This window comes from Pseudopipra pipra, chromosome 22, assembly GCF_036250125.1.
Source record: "Pseudopipra pipra isolate bDixPip1 chromosome 22, bDixPip1.hap1, whole genome shotgun sequence".
NCBI lineage: Eukaryota > Metazoa > Chordata > Aves > Passeriformes > Pipridae > Pseudopipra > Pseudopipra pipra.
In genome coordinates, this window is record NC_087570.1 from 45,072 (window position 1) to 61,826 (window position 16,755).

General features: G+C 55.8%; 3 long non-coding RNA genes across 5 annotated transcripts; all 3 read right to left on the minus strand.

Moving 5' to 3' along the window:
- Nucleotides 1-8,970: 8,970 nt before the first annotated feature.
- LOC135425978 (uncharacterized) lies at nt 8,971-9,362 on the minus strand. Of its 2 annotated transcripts, none has more exons than XR_010435816.1 (3): nt 9,298-9,362; nt 9,155-9,204; nt 8,971-9,050 (listed from the first exon to the last, which is right to left on the minus strand). It is a non-coding gene; the product is annotated as an uncharacterized LOC135425978 (long non-coding RNA). The 2 variants fall into 2 exon arrangements; XR_010435815.1 differs by having other exon boundaries at nt 9,148-9,204.
- A 1,029-nt stretch (nt 9,363-10,391) lies between these two features.
- LOC135425977 (uncharacterized) lies at nt 10,392-12,092 on the minus strand. 2 transcript variants are annotated; one of them, XR_010435813.1, is made up of 6 exons: nt 11,901-12,092; nt 11,339-11,410; nt 11,176-11,249; nt 11,024-11,091; nt 10,761-10,838; nt 10,392-10,685 (listed from the first exon to the last, which is right to left on the minus strand). It is a non-coding gene; the product is annotated as an uncharacterized LOC135425977 (long non-coding RNA). The 2 variants fall into 2 exon arrangements; XR_010435814.1 differs by lacking the exon at nt 11,901-12,092 and adding an exon at nt 11,516-11,592.
- Nucleotides 12,093-15,328: 3,236 nt separating this feature from the next.
- Nucleotides 15,329-16,633, minus strand: LOC135425709 (uncharacterized). The gene is made up of 2 exons (XR_010435713.1): nt 16,491-16,633; nt 15,329-15,655 (listed from the first exon to the last, which is right to left on the minus strand). It is a non-coding gene; the product is annotated as an uncharacterized LOC135425709 (long non-coding RNA).
- Nucleotides 16,634-16,755: the final 122 nt, after the last annotated feature.

Here is a 16,755-nt window from a genome sequence, read left to right on the forward strand (position 1 = left end):
AACATGGACGAGACAAGGGACGTGACACAGACCAGAACTGCTCTGCCCTGCACACAGGAATCCAATGATAAAAAGTAAGCCCTTCCTTTGATGCATCCAAATAACCTGTCACAGGATACCCCCTGCACCGGAATAATTGCAAAAATCCCTCCAGGCGAGGCACAGACTTGCACCCACTCCCAACCCCTCTCTAGGTCTTTGCCCTGCACTTATCTTTCCGAGAGCAGGGGATGCCAATCCAGCTTTGATGCAGAGGAGGGGCACCTGGGCTGCCTCAGAGGTTCCTGTCATCGTCACACTACTCGGAGTCAACTGCGAGAAAAAAAAACAAGACACCGGATCTGAGGAGTGTGGCACGTGGCCCCAGCCCCCAGGATCCCTCTACTCACTGTCACCGAGGCAGGTCCCCGGGTCACTGGCTCTGACCAGACTTGGACAACGTGCTGTCATCTTCTGGGATACCTGAGTGAGCGAGAGACAAAATTAGAGGGCATCTCTAAAGCTGCAGTGGATCCCCGCTCCTCCTGCTGCCTCCCCAACTCACCTACAAGGCTCCTCTCTCTTCAGCTGCTCCCAAAACCGCCCCTGCAAATGAAATGGGCAAATGCTCAAACACTCAGCTCTCAAACATGTAGGGATTGCTCACAAGGAAAGCCAAAAACCTCTAAACCCTAGACACTGGTTCCTACTCTACCTAGCCAGGACTCTAAACACCCAAGCAGGGCATCGCAAGACCATCCTGCTCACACACTGGACAGCCATCGGCTCCACTGTCTAAGGGAACTGACACGGTGATGTGAGACCCTGAGCAATATTCTATCTACCCACTGATCCACGGAGCAGGGCAGAGCACTTCCAGGCTGACCCCAAGTGAGACACCCCACACCTGTCACCACACACACCACGTGACACAATTAAGAGACAAAGGACACAAAACATGGACGAGACAAAGGACGTGACACAGACCGGAACTGCTCTGCCCTGCACACAGGAATCCAATGATAAAAAGTAAGCCCTTCCTTTGAGGCATCCAAATAACCTGTCACAGGATACCCCCTGCACCGGAATAATTGCAAAAATCCCTCCAGGCGAGGCACAGACTTGCACCCACTCCCAACCCCTCTCTAGGTCTTTGCCCTGCACTTATCTTTCCGAGAGCAGGGGATGCCAATCCAGCTTTGATGCAGAGGAGGGGCACCTGGGCTGCCTCAGAGGTTCCTGTCATCATCACACTACTCGGAGTCAACTGCGAGAAAAAAAACAAGACACCGGATCTGAGGAGTGTGGCACGTGGCCCCAGCCCCCAGGATCCCTCTACTCACTGTCACCGAGGCAGGTCCTCGGGTCACTGGCTCTGACCAGACTTGGACAACGTGCTGTCATCTTCTGGGATACCTGAGTGAGCGAGAGACAAAATTAGAGGGCATCTCTAAAGCTGCAGTGGACCCCCGCTCCTCCTGCTGCCTCCCCAACTCACCTACAAGGCTCCTCTCTCTTCAGCTGCTCCCAAAACCGCCCCTGCAAATGAAATGGGCAAATGCTCAAACACTCAGCTCTCAAACACGTAGGGATTGCTCACAAGGAAAGCCAAAAACCTCTAAACCCTAGACACTGGTTCCTACTCTACCTAGCCGGGACTCTAAACACCCAAGCAGGGCATCGCAAGACCATCCTGCTCACACACTGGACAGCCATCGGCTCCACTGTCTAAGGGAACTGACACGGTGATGTGAGACCCTGAGCAATATTCTGTCTACCCACTGATCCACGGAGCAGGGCAGAGCACTTCCAGGCTGACCCCAAGTGAGACACCCCACACCTGTCACCACACACACCACGTGACACAATTAAGAGACAAAGGACACAAAACATGGACGAGACAAAGGACGTGACACAGACCGGAACTGCTCTGCCCTGCACACAGGAATCCAATGATAAAAAGTAAGCCCTTCCTTTGATGCATCCAAATAACCTGTCACAGGATACCCCCTGCACCGGAATAATTGCAAAAATCCCTCCAGGCGAGGCACAGACTTGCACCCACTCCCAACCCCTCTCTAGATCTTTGCCCTGCACTTATCTTTCCGAGAGCAGGGGATGCCAATCCAGCTTTGATGCAGAGGAGGGGCACCTGGGCTGCCTCAGAGGTTCCTGTCATCGTCACACTACTCGGAGTCAACTGCGAGAAAAAAAACAAGACACCGGATCTGAGGAGTGTGGCACGTGGCCCCAGCCACCAGGATCCCTCTACTCACTGTCACCGAGGCAGGTCCTCGGGGTCACTGGCTCTGACCAGACTTGGACAACGTGCTGTCATCTTCTGGGATACCTGAGTGAGCGAGAGACAAAATTAGAGGGCATCTCTAAAGCTGCAGTGGACCCCCGCTCCTCCTGCTGCCTCCCCAACTCACCTACAAGGCTCCTCTCTCTTCAGCTGCTCCCAAAACCGCCCCTGCAAATGAAATGGGCACATGCTCAAACACTCAGCTCTCAAACACGTAGGGATTGCTCACAAGGAAAGCCAAAAACCTCTAAACCCTAGACACTGGTTCCTACTCTACCTAGCCAGGACTCTAAACACCCAAGCAGGGCATCGCAAGACCATCCTGCTCACACACTGGACAGCCATCGGCTCCACTGTCTAAGGGAACTGACACGGTGAAGTGAGACCCTGAGCAATATTCTATCTACCCACTGATCCACGGAGCAGGGCAGAGCACTTCCAGGCTGACCCCAAGTGAGACACCCCACACCTGTCACCACACACACCACGTGACACAATTAAGAGACAAAGGACACAAAACATGGACGAGACAAAGGACGTGACACAGACCGGAACTGCTCTGCCCTGCACACAGGAATCCAATGATAAAAAGTAAGCCCTTCCTTTGATGCATCCAAATAACCTGTCACAGGATACCCCCGGCACCGGAATAATTGCAAAAATCCCTCCAGGCGAGGCACAGACTTGCACCCACTCCCAACCCCTCTCTAGGTCTTTGCCCTGCACTTATCTTTCCGAGAGCAGGGGATGCCAATCCAGCTTTGATGCAGAGGAGGGGCACCTGGGCTGCCTCAGAGGTTCCTGTCATCGTCACACTACTCGGAGTCAACTGCGAGAAAAACAACAAGACACCGGATCTGAGGAGTGTGGCACGTGGCCCCAGCCCCCAGGATCCCTCTACTCACTGTCACCGAGGCAGGTCCTCGGGTCACTGGCTCTGACCAGACTTGGACAACGTGCTGTCATCTTCTGGGATACCTGAATGAGCGAGAGACAAAATTAGAGGGCATCTCTAAAGCTGCAGTGGACCCCCGCTCCTCCTGCTGCCTCCCCAACTCACCTACAAGGCTCCTCTCTCTTCAGCTGCTCCCAAAACCGCCCCTGCAAATGAAATGGGCAAATGCTCAAACACTCAGCTCTCAAACACGTAGGGATTGCTCACAAGGAAAGCCAAAAACCTCTAAACCCTAGACACTGGTTCCTACTCTACCTAGCCAGGACTCTAAACACCCAAGCAGGGCATCACAAGACCATCCTGCTCACACACTGGACAGCCATCGGCTCCACTGTCTAAGGGAACTGACACGGTGATGTGAGACCCTGAGCAATCTTCTATCTACCCACTGATCCACGGAGCAGGGCAGAGCACTTCCAGGCTGACCCCAAGTGAGACACCCCACACCTGTCACCACACACACCACGTGACACAATTAAGAGACAAAGGACACAAAACATGGACGAGACAAAGGACGTGACACAGACCGGAACTGCTCTGCCCTGCACACAGGAATCCAATGATAAAAAGTAAGCCCTTCCTTTGATGCATCCAAATAACCTGTCACAGGATACCCCCGGCACCGGAATAATTGCAAAAATCCCTCCAGGCGAGGCACAGACTTGCACCCACTCCCAACCCCTCTCTAGGTCTTTGCCCTGCACTTATCTTTCCGAGAGCAGGGGATGCCAATCCAGCTTTGATGCAGAGGAGGGGCACCTGGGCTGCCTCAGAGGTTCCTGTCATCGTCACACTACTCGGAGTCAACTGCGAGAAAGAAAACCACAAGCAATACGTGAGTTGTGTGGCATGGGGTTCAAACCCCAGTGATCCCCCTACTCACCAGCACCCAGGCCCTGACCGGAGTCGGACACTGTGGATGTCACGTTCCGAGATACCTGATTGAGTGAGACACAAACTTAGAAGGCATCTCTAAGGCTGCAGTGGATCCCCGCTCCTCCTGCTGCCTCCCCAACTCACCTACAAGGCTCCTCTCTCTTCAGCTGCTCCCAAAACCGCCCCTGCAAATGAAATGGGCAAATGCTCAAACACTCAGCTCTCAAACATGTAGGGATTGCTCACAAGGAAAGCCAAAAACCTCTAAACCCTAGACACTGGTTCCTACTCTACCTAGCCGGGACTCTAAACACCCAAGCAGGGCATCGCAAGACCATCCTGCTCACACACTGGACAGCCATCGGCTCCACTGTCTAAGGGAACTGACACGGTGATGTGAGACCCTGAGCAATATTCTATCTACCCACTGATCCACGGAGCAGGGCAGAGCACTTCCAGGCTGACCCCAAGTGAGACACCCCACACCTGTCACCACACACACCACGTGACACAATTAAGAGACAAAGGACACAAAACATGGACGAGACAAAGGACGTGACACAGACCGGAACTGCTCTGCCCTGCACACAGGAATCCAATGATAAAAAGTAAGCCCTTCCTTTGAGGCATCCAAATAACCTGTCACAGGATACCCCCTGCACCGGAATAATTGCAAAAATCCCTCCAGGCGAGGCACAGACTTGCACCCACTCCCAACCCCTCTCTAGGTCTTTGCCCTGCACTTATCTTTCCGAGAGCAGGGGATGCCAATACAGCTTTGATGCAGAGGAGGGGCACCTGGGCTGCCTCAGAGGTTCCTGCCATCGTCACACTACTCGGAGTCAACTGCGAGAAAAAAAACAAGACACCGGATCTGAGGACTGTGGCACGTGGCCCCAGCCCCCAGGATCCCTCTACTCACTGTCACCGAGGCAGGTCCCCGGGTCACTGGCTCTGACCAGACTTGGACAATGTGCTGTCATCTTCTGGGATACCTGAGTGAGCGAGAGACAAAATTAGAGGGCATCTCTAAAGCTGCAGTGGATCCCCGCTCCTCCTGCTGCCTCCCCAACTCACCTACAAGGCTCCTCTCTCTTCAGCTGCTCCCAAAACCGCCCCTGCAAATGAAATGGGCAAATGCTCAAACACTCAGCTCTCAAACATGTAGAGATTGCTCACAACGAAAGCCAAAAACCTCTAAACCCTAGACACTGGTTCCTACTCTACCTAGCCGGGACTCTAAACACCCAAGCAGGGCATCGCAAGACCATCCTGCTCACACACTGGACAGCCATCGGCTCCACTGTCTAAGGGAACTGACACGGTGATGTGAGACCCTGAGCAATATTCTATCTACCCACTGATCCACGGAGCAGGGCAGAGCACTTCCAGGCTGACCCCAAGTGAGACACCCCACACCTGTCACCACACACACCACGTGACACAATTAAGAGACAAAGGACACAAAACATGGACGAGACAAAGGACGTGACACAGACCGGAACTGCTCTGCCCTGCACACAGGAATCCAATGATAAAAAGTAAGCCCTTCCTTTGATGCATCCAAATAACCTGTCACAGGATACCCCCTGCACCGGAATAATTGCAAAAATCCCTCCAGGCGAGGCACAGACTTGCACCCACTCCCAACCCCTCTCTAGGTCTTTGCCCTGCACTTATCTTTCCGAGAGCAGGGGATGCCAATCCAGCTTTCATGCAGAGGAGGGGCACCTGGGCTGCCTCAGAGGTTCCTGCCATCGTCACACTACTCGGAGTCAACTGCGAGAAAGAAAACCACAAGCAATACGTGAGTTGTGTGGCATGGGGTTCAAACCCCAGTGATCCCCCTACTCACCAGCACCCAGGCCCTGACCGGAGTAGGACACTGTGGATGTCACGTTCCGAGATACCTGATTGAGTGAGACACAAACTTAGAAGGCATCTCTAAGGCTGCAGTGGATCCCCGCTCCTCCTGCTGCCTCCCCAACTCACCTACAAGGCTCCTCTCTCTTCAGCTGCTCCCAAAACCGCCCCTGCAAATGAAATGGGCAAATGCTCAAACACTCAGCTCTCAAACATGTAGGGATTGCTCACAACGAAAGCCAAAAACCTCTAAACCCTAGACACTGGTTCCTACTCTACCTAGCCGGACTCTAAACACCCAAGCAGGGCATCGCAAGACCATCCTGCTCACACACTGGACAGCCATCGGCTCCACTGTCTAAGGGAACTGACATGGTGATGTGAGACCCTGAGCAATATTCTATCTACCCACTGATCCACGGAGCAGGGCAGAGCACTTCCAGGCTGACCCCAAGTGAGACACCCCACACCTGTCACCACACACACCACGTGACACAATTAAGAGACAAAGGACACAAAACATGGACGAGACAAGGGACGTGACACAGACCAGAACTGCTCTGCCCTGCACACAGGAATCCAATGATAAAAAGTAAGCCCTTCCTTTGATGCATCCAAATAACCTGTCACAGGATACCCCCTGCACCGGAATAATTGCAAAAATCCCTCCAGGCGAGGCACAGACTTGCACCCACTCCCAACCCCTCTCTAGGTCTTTGCCCTGCACTTATCTTTCCGAGAGCAGGGGATGCCAATCCAGCTTTGATGCAGAGGAGGGGCACCTGGGCTGCCTCAGAGGTTCCTGTCATCGTCACACTACTCGGAGTCAACTGCGAGAAAAAAAACAAGACACCGGATCTGAGGAGTGTGGCACGTGGCCCCAGCCCCCAGGATCCCTCTACTCACTGTCACCGAGGCAGGTCCTCGGGTCACTGGCTCTGACCAGACTTGGACAACGTGCTGTCATCTTCTGGGATACCTGAGTGAGCGAGAGACAAAATTAGAGGGCATCTCTAAAGCTGCAGTGGACCCCCGCTCCTCCTGCTGCCTCCCCAACTCACCTACAAGGCTCCTCTCTCTTCAGCTGCTCCCAAAACCGCCCCTGCAAATGAAATGGGCAAATGCTCAAACACTCAGCTCTCAAACACGTAGGGATTGCTCACAACGAAAGCCAAAAACCTCTAAACCCTAGACACTGGTTCCTACTCTACCTAGCCAGGACTCTAAACACCCAAGCAGGGCATCGCAAGACCATCCTGCTCACACACTGGACAGCCATCGGCTCCACTGTCTAAGGGAACTGACACGGTGATGTGAGACCCTGAGCAATATTCTGTCTACCCACTGATCCACGGAGCAGGGCAGAGCACTTCCAGGCTGACCCCAAGTGAGACACCCCACACCTGTCACCACACACACCACGTGACACAATTAAGAGACAAAGGACACAAAACATGGACGAGACAAAGGACGTGACACAGACCGGAACTGCTCTGCCCTGCACACAGGAATCCAATGATAAAAAGTAAGCCCTTCCTTTGATGCATCCAAATAACCTGTCACAGGATACCCCCTGCACCGGAATAATTGCAAAAATCCCTCCAGGCGAGGCACAGACTTGCACCCACTCCCAACCCCTCTCTAGATCTTTGCCCTGCACTTATCTTTCCGAGAGCAGGGGATGCCAATCCAGCTTTAATGCAGAGGAGGGGCACCTGGGCTGCCTCAGAGGTTCCTGTCATCGTCACACTACTCGGAGTCAACTGCGAGAAAAAAAACAAGACACCGGATCTGAGGAGTGTGGCACGTGGCCCCAGCCACCAGGATCCCTCTACTCACTGTCACCGAGGCAGGTCCTCGGGGTCACTGGCTCTGACCAGACTTGGACAACGTGCTGTCATCTTCTGGGATACCTGAGTGAGCGAGAGACAAAATTAGAGGGCATCTCTAAAGCTGCAGTGGACCCCCGCTCCTCCTGTTGCCTCCCCAACTCACCTACAAGGCTCCTCTCTCTTCAGCTGCTCCCAAAACCGCCCCTGCAAATGAAATGGGCAAATGCTCAAACACTCAGCTCTCAAACACGTAGGGATTGCTCACAAGGAAAGCCAAAAACCTCTAAACCCTAGACACTGGTTCCTACTCTACCTAGCCGGGACTCTAAACACCCAAGCAGGGCATCGCAAGACCATCCTGCTCACACACTGGACAGCCATCGGCTCCACTGTCTAAGGGAACTGCCATGTTCACCTGAGACTCCGAGCCATATTCCATCTACACACTGATCCACGGAGCAGGGCAGAGCAGGTCCAGGCTGACCCCAAGTGAGACACCCCACACCTGTCACCACACACACCATGTGACACAAAACACGCACAAGAGAAAGGACGTGACACATACCAGAACTGCTCTGCCCGGCACACGTGAATCCTATGATAAAAAGTAAGCCCTTCCTTTGATGCTTCCAAATAACCTGTCACAGGACACCCCCTGCACCGGAGTAATTGCAAAAGTCCCTCCAGGCGAGGCACAGACTTGCACCCACTCCCAACCCCTCTCTAGATCTTTGCCTTGCACTTATCTTTCCAAGAGCAGGGGATGCCAATCCAGCTTTGATGCAGAGGAGGAGCACCTGGGCTGCCTCAGAGGTTCCTGCCATCGTCTGACCACTAGGAGTCAACTGCGAGAAAGAAAACAAGACACCGGATCTGAGGAGTGTGGCACGTGGCCCCAGCCACCAGGATCCCTCTACTCACTGTCACCGAGGCAGGTCCTCGTGTCACTGACTCTGACCAGACTTGGACAACATGCTGTCATCTCCTGGGATACCTGAGTGAGAGAGAGAGACAAAATTAGAGGGCATCTCTAAAGCTGCAGTGGATTCCTGCTCCTCCTGCTGCCTCCCCGACTCACCTCCAATGCTCATCGGCTCCTAAAGTTTACCTGGGTGGCACCTGCAATCCAAAAAGCTCAGTGCTTCATTGCTTATCCTTTCAAGGACAGCTCCAGAGGACCAAACTGTGTCCGTCACCTCACTGTGAGTTGGCTTCGGCCATCTGAGGCTGCCTACATCTCCTGTAAAAAAACCCAGAGGCAAGTGTGACTACTGAGATACTGCCCAAGAGTTTGCTGCTCCCATGGCAGCTTCTGTCTGACACCCCTTGACTGTGACCTCTTACAGGCAGGGTCCCTGTCACGTTGGACTGCACGTTAGAAGTCTGTGCACTGCCTGTAAAACAAAAAAACAAGTATGTACACAGATTCACCCCAAGTACACCACCTGCAAAAGAGCAGCTAGTTTTGTCCTGCAGTCACTGCTCACCTTGCTCACCAGGCTCACCTTCCCTCTGGTGCCTGTCCTCTGCTGGGCTGAGGGCTCTGCATCTTAAAAAAACCCAAAAAACCAAAACTAAACCACCAAACCATCCAAATGATCAAGTAAACCTAGGGCCAAAAGTCATGTCTTGGCTCTGACCTCACATGAGGACCCACCTTCTAACTGTGCTCCTCCAGCCTCCTCTGTTCATCTCTGCTTTACATCAAGCCTCTCTGATGCTGCAAAGAAATGAGTTACCAAAGTCAGCCATATACACAGGGCAACATTAACTGCTGTGCAATTCTAATTTCTCCTTAGACAAGCCCTCTGGGGTCCAAAGACAGCCTGCACAAACAAACACTGACCTAACTTTAAGGGCCCTGCTGTACCGCTCCCATTGGCCCTGGACAAGCCCGCTCTCGTGACTGCACACACGCTGCAGGCAGGGGCTGCCTCCAGGAGGACCAGAGAACTGCTGCCCTGAGTGGCTGAGCCTATCACAGGGTAAATGGAAAGTCTCCTTCCTACTCCACCTACCCCCAAGTCTACACTGCAGGGCAGAGCAGTTCCAGGCCCAACACAAACTCCAAGGACACATCTCCAGACAAGTGCTGTGGTGCAACCAGGAGAGAGAACTCAGAGAGGAACGACGCCAAAATGGATGTGCTGCCGCACGGGAAGACGGAGGATACGGCGAGACTGAACGGAGGAGGCTCTGAGGAGCCTGAAAACACACTCTAACAGAATGGCCTGGGACAAGAACTGCCTACAAAAAGGCTAAGATGGATGGGAGACAATGCTATGTTCAGAATCTTCTTAGGTTCTCACAAGTCCTAGGTGGGATGACAAGGGATGACTGCACGGCACAGCCACCGATACAACCTGTAAGGAGGCTGTAAAAGACACCTGACCTGACACTTCTCAGATGCGATTCCGATGCACGTCCAAGCTTGTGAACCAAAGAACGGATGGTATGGGCACTGGGCTGGGCAGTGCAGAGGTTCAAGACTCTAGGAATGATGCTTTGACATCTCAGATAAGATCTTTGAGGGCAGGAAGCAAAGACACAGTGACTGAAGTGTAAGACACGAAACACAGACCAGACAAAGGACATGACACAGACCTGAACAGCTCTGCCCTGCACATCCTACTCCATGATGAAAAGTAAACTGCTCCTCCTATGTGTGCCAAGGGCCTGTTAGGGCAGACCCTTTCCCCTGTGCTCATTTGACAATCCCTCCCTCCTAAACATAAAACTGGACCCAGCTCTCATCCCCTCTCCAGGTGGGAGTCCCCCACTTATCTTTCCCACAGCTGGGGATGTGAATCCATCTTCGATGTGAAGGAAGGACGCCCGGCTGGCTCAGAGGGTCCTGTGATCACTGACTCGGTCGCTATGAGAAAGAAAACAGAAACTGACACAAGAGTTGGGCAGCACGTGGGAGATAACCCCGCAATTGGCTACTCACCCTCCCCTGAGCTGAGAGGTTCTCGGGCCACTGGCTCCGACCCCAGTCGGAGGCTGCTGCCATCACCGTGTGCCGTACCTGGGGGAGTGAGAAAAAAAGTTATGGGGTGTTTCTGAAAGTAAGGGAGACCCCAGGACCTCCTCCCTACCTCCCCAACTCAACCTCAATGCTCCTCCTTGGCCAAAGGCAGGCTGGATGGCACCTGCAACTGGGAAAGGTCCAGCCTTAATTGATGACCCTCGCAGTACTAGGAGATTACTCACAAGGACAGATGAAGACCATCAAACCTAATTGGCAGGTGGCTCCAGCCCTCTGAGGCTGCACACATTCTCTGCAAAGTAAAAAAGCCAAAGGCAAAAGCACAGACTGAGATACTGCCTGAAAGGATGGCTTTCCTGTGGGAGCTCCTACCTACCTCTCCTCCACAGTGACCTCTTACCAACAGGGGCCCCGAAGCACTGGACTGTCTGTTAGAAGGTGGCAGAACCCCTGGAAAACACAAGAAACAAAGCCTGTGCACAGATTCACCACAACACCTGTAAAAGACCATCTAGTTCTGTCCTGGAGTCAATGCTCACCTTGCTCACTGGGACTCACCTGGATCACCTCCCCTCCGGTGCCTAGAGCCTCCTGGGCCCAGGGCTCTGCAGCTGAAAACAAAGAAAAAACAAACCCAAACAACAAAATCCTTAACACATTAAGTAAACGTGGAGCTAAAAGCCACATCTTTGTGCTGATGTCAGGTGATGACCCACCTTCTTGCTCTGCTCCTCTGGCCTCTGTTCTGTTCAACTCTGCTTTACACCCTGCCCCTCTGACATGGTAAAGAAACTCTAACCAAAGTCACCCAGATAGATGGGGAGAGCACAAAGAGTCTCCCTTCTCTTTAGGCAAACCACCCAGGGTCACTGCCTGCAGCCAAAGACTGCAGCTATAATCACGCAGAATACCTGGGTGAAGGAGAAGAAATCTTAAGTGGCACATCTGAAAAGTCAGTGGTGCCTTCACAGGCATTTAGGGGGCTCCTGGACACTGCTTTCCACCCATACTACCTTCAAAAAAACCCTGGCAATTCCTAAGCTGGCACCCCAGCCCTCCCTCCATCTGTGGGCTGTAACCCCCCACTGACTACTTGCAAACCTGGGTGTCTGTAGCATCTTCAACACAGAGCAGCTTCACCTGAGGACTGGATAACACTAGTGAAAAAATGCCAAACTGCAGTTGAGATGATCAGGAAATCCCAAAAGATGCAAGGCTCCTAAGGAAAAGAGAAACAGATAACCAATTATAAAAGCAGCTTACCAACACCAAGTTATGAAATTTAAAAACCCTGCATGTGAGTGTAATCCTCTTCATTGCCATATACAGCTCTGCTTCTTTGGATACCAAAGCTGATGCTTTAATAAAGCAGGAATAGCCTGAGAAGTCCCATTAAATGAAAGAAAGGGAGAGCTCTTATCCCATTGAAGCCTGCCTGCTGAATGACTTCCCTGACCAAAGGCTGGGGTTAATATAGCCCTGGCCGTGCCCACCTCCCTTCCCGTGAGGCCCCCGGGGGAAAAAGAGTAGCCCAATCCAAGACGGTATAAAGGCTCTGGGAGCAGCAGCACCTGGTTTGCACGTCTGACTTAAAATCAGGATAGGTAAAGAGCCTGACAGAGAAAAGAACTCCTAACGTGAGCAGGTATTATAGTTGGTATTGGATTTAGGGTTGGTATTGGATTCGGGCAGGGGCTGGAGTGGAGGGACTGGAGCAGAATAGCGGGAGTTGGAGCGGCGGGGGCTGCGGCGCCGGGAAGGGGAGCGGGGCGGCGCGGGCTGCGGCGCCGGGAAGGGGAGCGGGGCGGCGCGGGCTGCGGCGCCGGGAAGGGGAGCGGGGCGGCGCGGGCTGCGGCGCCGGGAAGGGGAGCGGGGCGGCGCGGGCTGCGGCGCCGGGAAGGGGAGCGGGGCGGCGCGGGCTGCGGCGCCGGGAAGGGGAGCGGGGCGGCGCGGGCTGCGGCGCCGGGAAGGGGAGCGGGGCGGCGCGGGCTGCGGCGCCGGGAAGGGGAGCGGGGCGGCGCGGGCTGCGGCGCCGGGAAGGGGAGCGGGGCGGCGCGGGCTGCGGCGCCGGGAAGGGGAGCGGGGCGGCGCGGGCTGCGGCGCCGGGAAGGGGAGCGGGGCGGCGCGGGCTGCGGCGCCGGGAAGGGGAGCGGGGCGGCGCGGGCTGCGGCGCCGGGAAGGGGAGCGGGGCGGCGCGGGCTGCGGCGCCGGGAAGGGGAGCGGGGCGGCGCGGGCTGCGGCGCCGGGAAGGGGAGCGGGGCGGCGCGGGCTGCGGCGCCGGGAAGGGGAGCGGGGCGGCGCGGGCTGCGGCGCCGGGAAGGGGAGCGGGGCGGCGCGGGCTGCGGCGCCGGGAAGGGGAGCGGGGCGGCGCGGGCTGCGGCGCCGGGAAGGGGAGCGGGGCGGCGCGGGCTGCGGCGCCGGGAAGGGGAGCGGGGCGGCGCGGCGTGGCCGCGTCCTACCTGCGGGACCCTCCCGCGGTGCTGGGCTGAGCTCCAGTCTGAGCTGCATCTTCTCTGCACCCCCACACTCTCCCACCTGTTCACGTGCGCTGCTCCCCTCTCCTGCGCTGCTTCCTGGAACAGGGCTCATCCCTCGGCACCTTCCTCGAGCGATAATCCGGGTACAACAGGTGCTTCCCCCAGCCCCTGCGAGATGCTCTCACCATCACTGCTTGAGAGATTCCCTGGGATCGACTACTCCCCTGCAGAAGCTCCCTATAAAAAGGGCCCCACCGAGCACGGCCCGCCCCTTGTCACCCTCACTGCCCACACCTGGGGCTGTCCCGCCTCTTTGTCAGCCTCACTGCCCACACCTGGGGCTGTCCCGCCTCTTTGTCAGCCTAACTGCCCACACCTGGGGCTGTCCCGCATGGGAGGGGAGAGAAGGACGGGTGGAGCCACAGGCGGGCGCGCGGGGAGAGGCAGAAGAACGGCCGCGCCCCCCCCCGCCGCGCCCAGTTTACCCCGGGGACGATCTCCGTCAGATCTGCCGCCGTGGGTCGCTCCCGGGGGGGAAGGCGGCGGCGCAGCCCCGATAGCATCTCCAGGGCACGGCGGGGGCGAGGGCGGGAGCGGGAGCGGGGCGGGGAGCGGGGCGGGGAGCGGGGCGAGCGGGCGGCGCGGCGTGAGCGCCTGAGGGTCCTCGCGCGCGCGGCGCCGAGGGGGGCTGTCCGCGCAAGTGCCCACCGCCGCCCACGAACCTGCCGCCCGCGCCCGGCGCCGCCGAGCGCCCCGCCCTGTCCCCACAGCGGGAAGCGGGGCGGCGAGACGGCGCTGCGGGCGCGGGGCGGGGGTCCGGGTCGGGGCGGAGGTCAGGCACCAGGTTAAACGCCTCTCTGAGGCGGGAGGGGGGGGGGGGGGGGGGGGCCTCTCGCCGCCGTCTTGAGTGTGGCGTCGGCTAAGTTCCGGTCCTGGAGGCGCCATCTTGAGTGTGGCGTCGGGGCGAACTTCCGGGCCGGGGCCGCCATCTTTAGTGTGGTCGTTCCGGTCCTGGCGGCGCCATCTTTACTGTGGGCTTGGCGGACTTCCGGGCCGGGGCCGCCATCTTTAGTGTGGTCGTTCCGGTCCTGGCGGCGCCATCTTTACTGTGGGCTTGGCGGACTTCCGCGCCGGGGCCTGGAGGACTTCCGGTCGCTCTCTACTTCCGGTGACCGAGTTTACCCAAATTAGCGTCCCTCCTGGCTAATTTCTGCGCTTTCACCCCAAAAAATCTTCATGTTATTCCCCCCACACACACCCCGGGAGAGACGGGAGACCGCCAGTCCCGCCCTGCCGCCGGAACCGGCCCTTAACTCGAGCAGGGAGCGCTGCGCCGGCACGAGAGCCACTGCGCATGCGTCGCCGGTCCCGCTCCTGCCTGCCCTTGCTTACCACGTGATCGCCGGCGTCTTGCCAACGACTGCGCATGCGCCGGCGTCGCCACCTCGGCTCCCCCCCCCACCCCGCCGCCCGACCTCCCGGCTTCGCTTTCTTACTGCGGCTCCCCCTCCACTTTTTCGGCTCCCTGGGCTTCCCTCACCCACATTTTGGGGTCCCCTTCTCACATTTTTGGGGTGATGACCCCGCAATTTACGGTTCGGGGGGGGGGGAGGAGAGGAAACGGGGTGCCCAAGAAGGGGTTTCTTTTTTTTTTTTTTTTCTTTTTCTCTTTTATTTCATTTTCATTTTATTTCCTTTTTAGGTTTTTTGCCTTTTTTTTTTAAATTTTCTTTTGTTTTTTATATTTCCTTTTTTATTTCGTTTATTTTTTATTCTCTTTATTTTTCAATTTCTCTCCCAGTGCTCCCCAGTAACACCCAGTGCTCCCCAACAACCCCCAGTAACACCCAGTGCTCCCCAGTAAACACCCAGTGCTCCCCAACAACCCCCAGTAACACCCAGTGCTCCCCAAAAATTGACCCAAAACCGACCCAAATCACCCCAAAAGCTGACCCAAAACTGACCCCAAAACCTGACCCAAAACTGACCCAAATCACCCCAAACAATGACCCAAAACTGACCCCAAAACCTGATCCAAATCATCCAAAAAACTGACCCCAAACTCTGCATTTATTTGGCATCATTTCCTCTCAAAAACAACATCTCCAATTTAGCCATCATTTTAAAATCATCCCAGGAATCAAAAGGGACTGGAAAACACACAGAAATCATTCCTACACCCACCAAATCTTTAGGAATTGGAACCCGATTCCCTCATCTCCCTCCCGGTTTTTCTTGGCTGGAAAACCTGATGATCCCCACTGGCTATTTTTAGGCTGCTTTTCTTCCACAGCTCCTTTCTCCCGGCTGAAACCTCCTGGCACATTCAGGGCTTATCTGGAGGGAAGCCCCTCTGAAGTATTTCCTCTCGTGGCAATTCTGTGGGATGAAGAAGTAAAAAAAGCACGTCAAGAGCTCCTTCTACCCCCTTCCTTCGCAAACACCCTCCCAGTTTGTCCTTGGCAGCTCCATCCCCCCGGCACCCGCACCCGACGCTTCGGCTCCGCTGGCAAAGGGACAGCAAGTGCACAAGCAAGTTCAGTGCTGGGCAGGGGCTCCCTGGGGAACGGCACTTCAGTGCTTTAGTCCGTGGCCTTTCCTGCTGCCCTCCCTCCCGGAGGCAGAGGATGACCCGGCCCTTGTTTCTCCCACGCTCGCAGACCCAGGTCCTGCTCCTTTGGCCCCACTTTTCTTGGCAGACCCGGCCTCATTTTCCAGGGTCCCCAGGAAACTTCTGCACTTGACCCATTGCTGAGTGCAGAGCACAGGGCAAGGGAAGGACAAATTTCTCGGCACCCACCCCCTGGAATTTTCCTTCTCCGCAGCACGCTCCCGTTCCCGCTGTCTCTGGAGGTGCCCGCACAAGTCCTCCTTCTCCCAGCACCTCAGAGAATGTCCTTTTCACCCGGGTCCCGCTTACCGGCATCCAACAAAACACGCTGACAACATTTTTCAGGATGCCAGTGGAGAGATATTAGAGCACACTGCACAGGGAAGCTGAGCCTGCCCCTGGATCCCTGCAAGTGTTCCAGGCCAGGCTGGACGGGACTTGGAGCAACCGGGGATGAGAGGGGAAGGTGTCCCTGCCCACGGAAGACAGGGTGGCCTTTGAAGGTCCCCTTCAAACCAAATCGCTCTGGGATTCCCCTCCAAAATCACTACCAAAGAGACACAGTAATCAAAGCAGAGGGACCGCACTCCCAGCTTTTCTTACCTGCAGGCACACGCAGCACAGCACGTTGGACATAAAAGCCACGGGGTTAGTCCTGCCAGAGGCGTCCGGCACACCCACGTCGACCGAAGGGAAAGAGGGAGCCTGGGAACACGGAGTAAAAGACACTTTAATTAGGAGTACACTGAGCAACAGCCAGGTCATTCACACAGACAGCTTCACTGTCCAGTCATACAAAAAGCACTCACCGAGGCCTCAGTTAGGATGGTTCCTGACGCTGACCGGGTGAATGCCTCCCTGGAAGCCC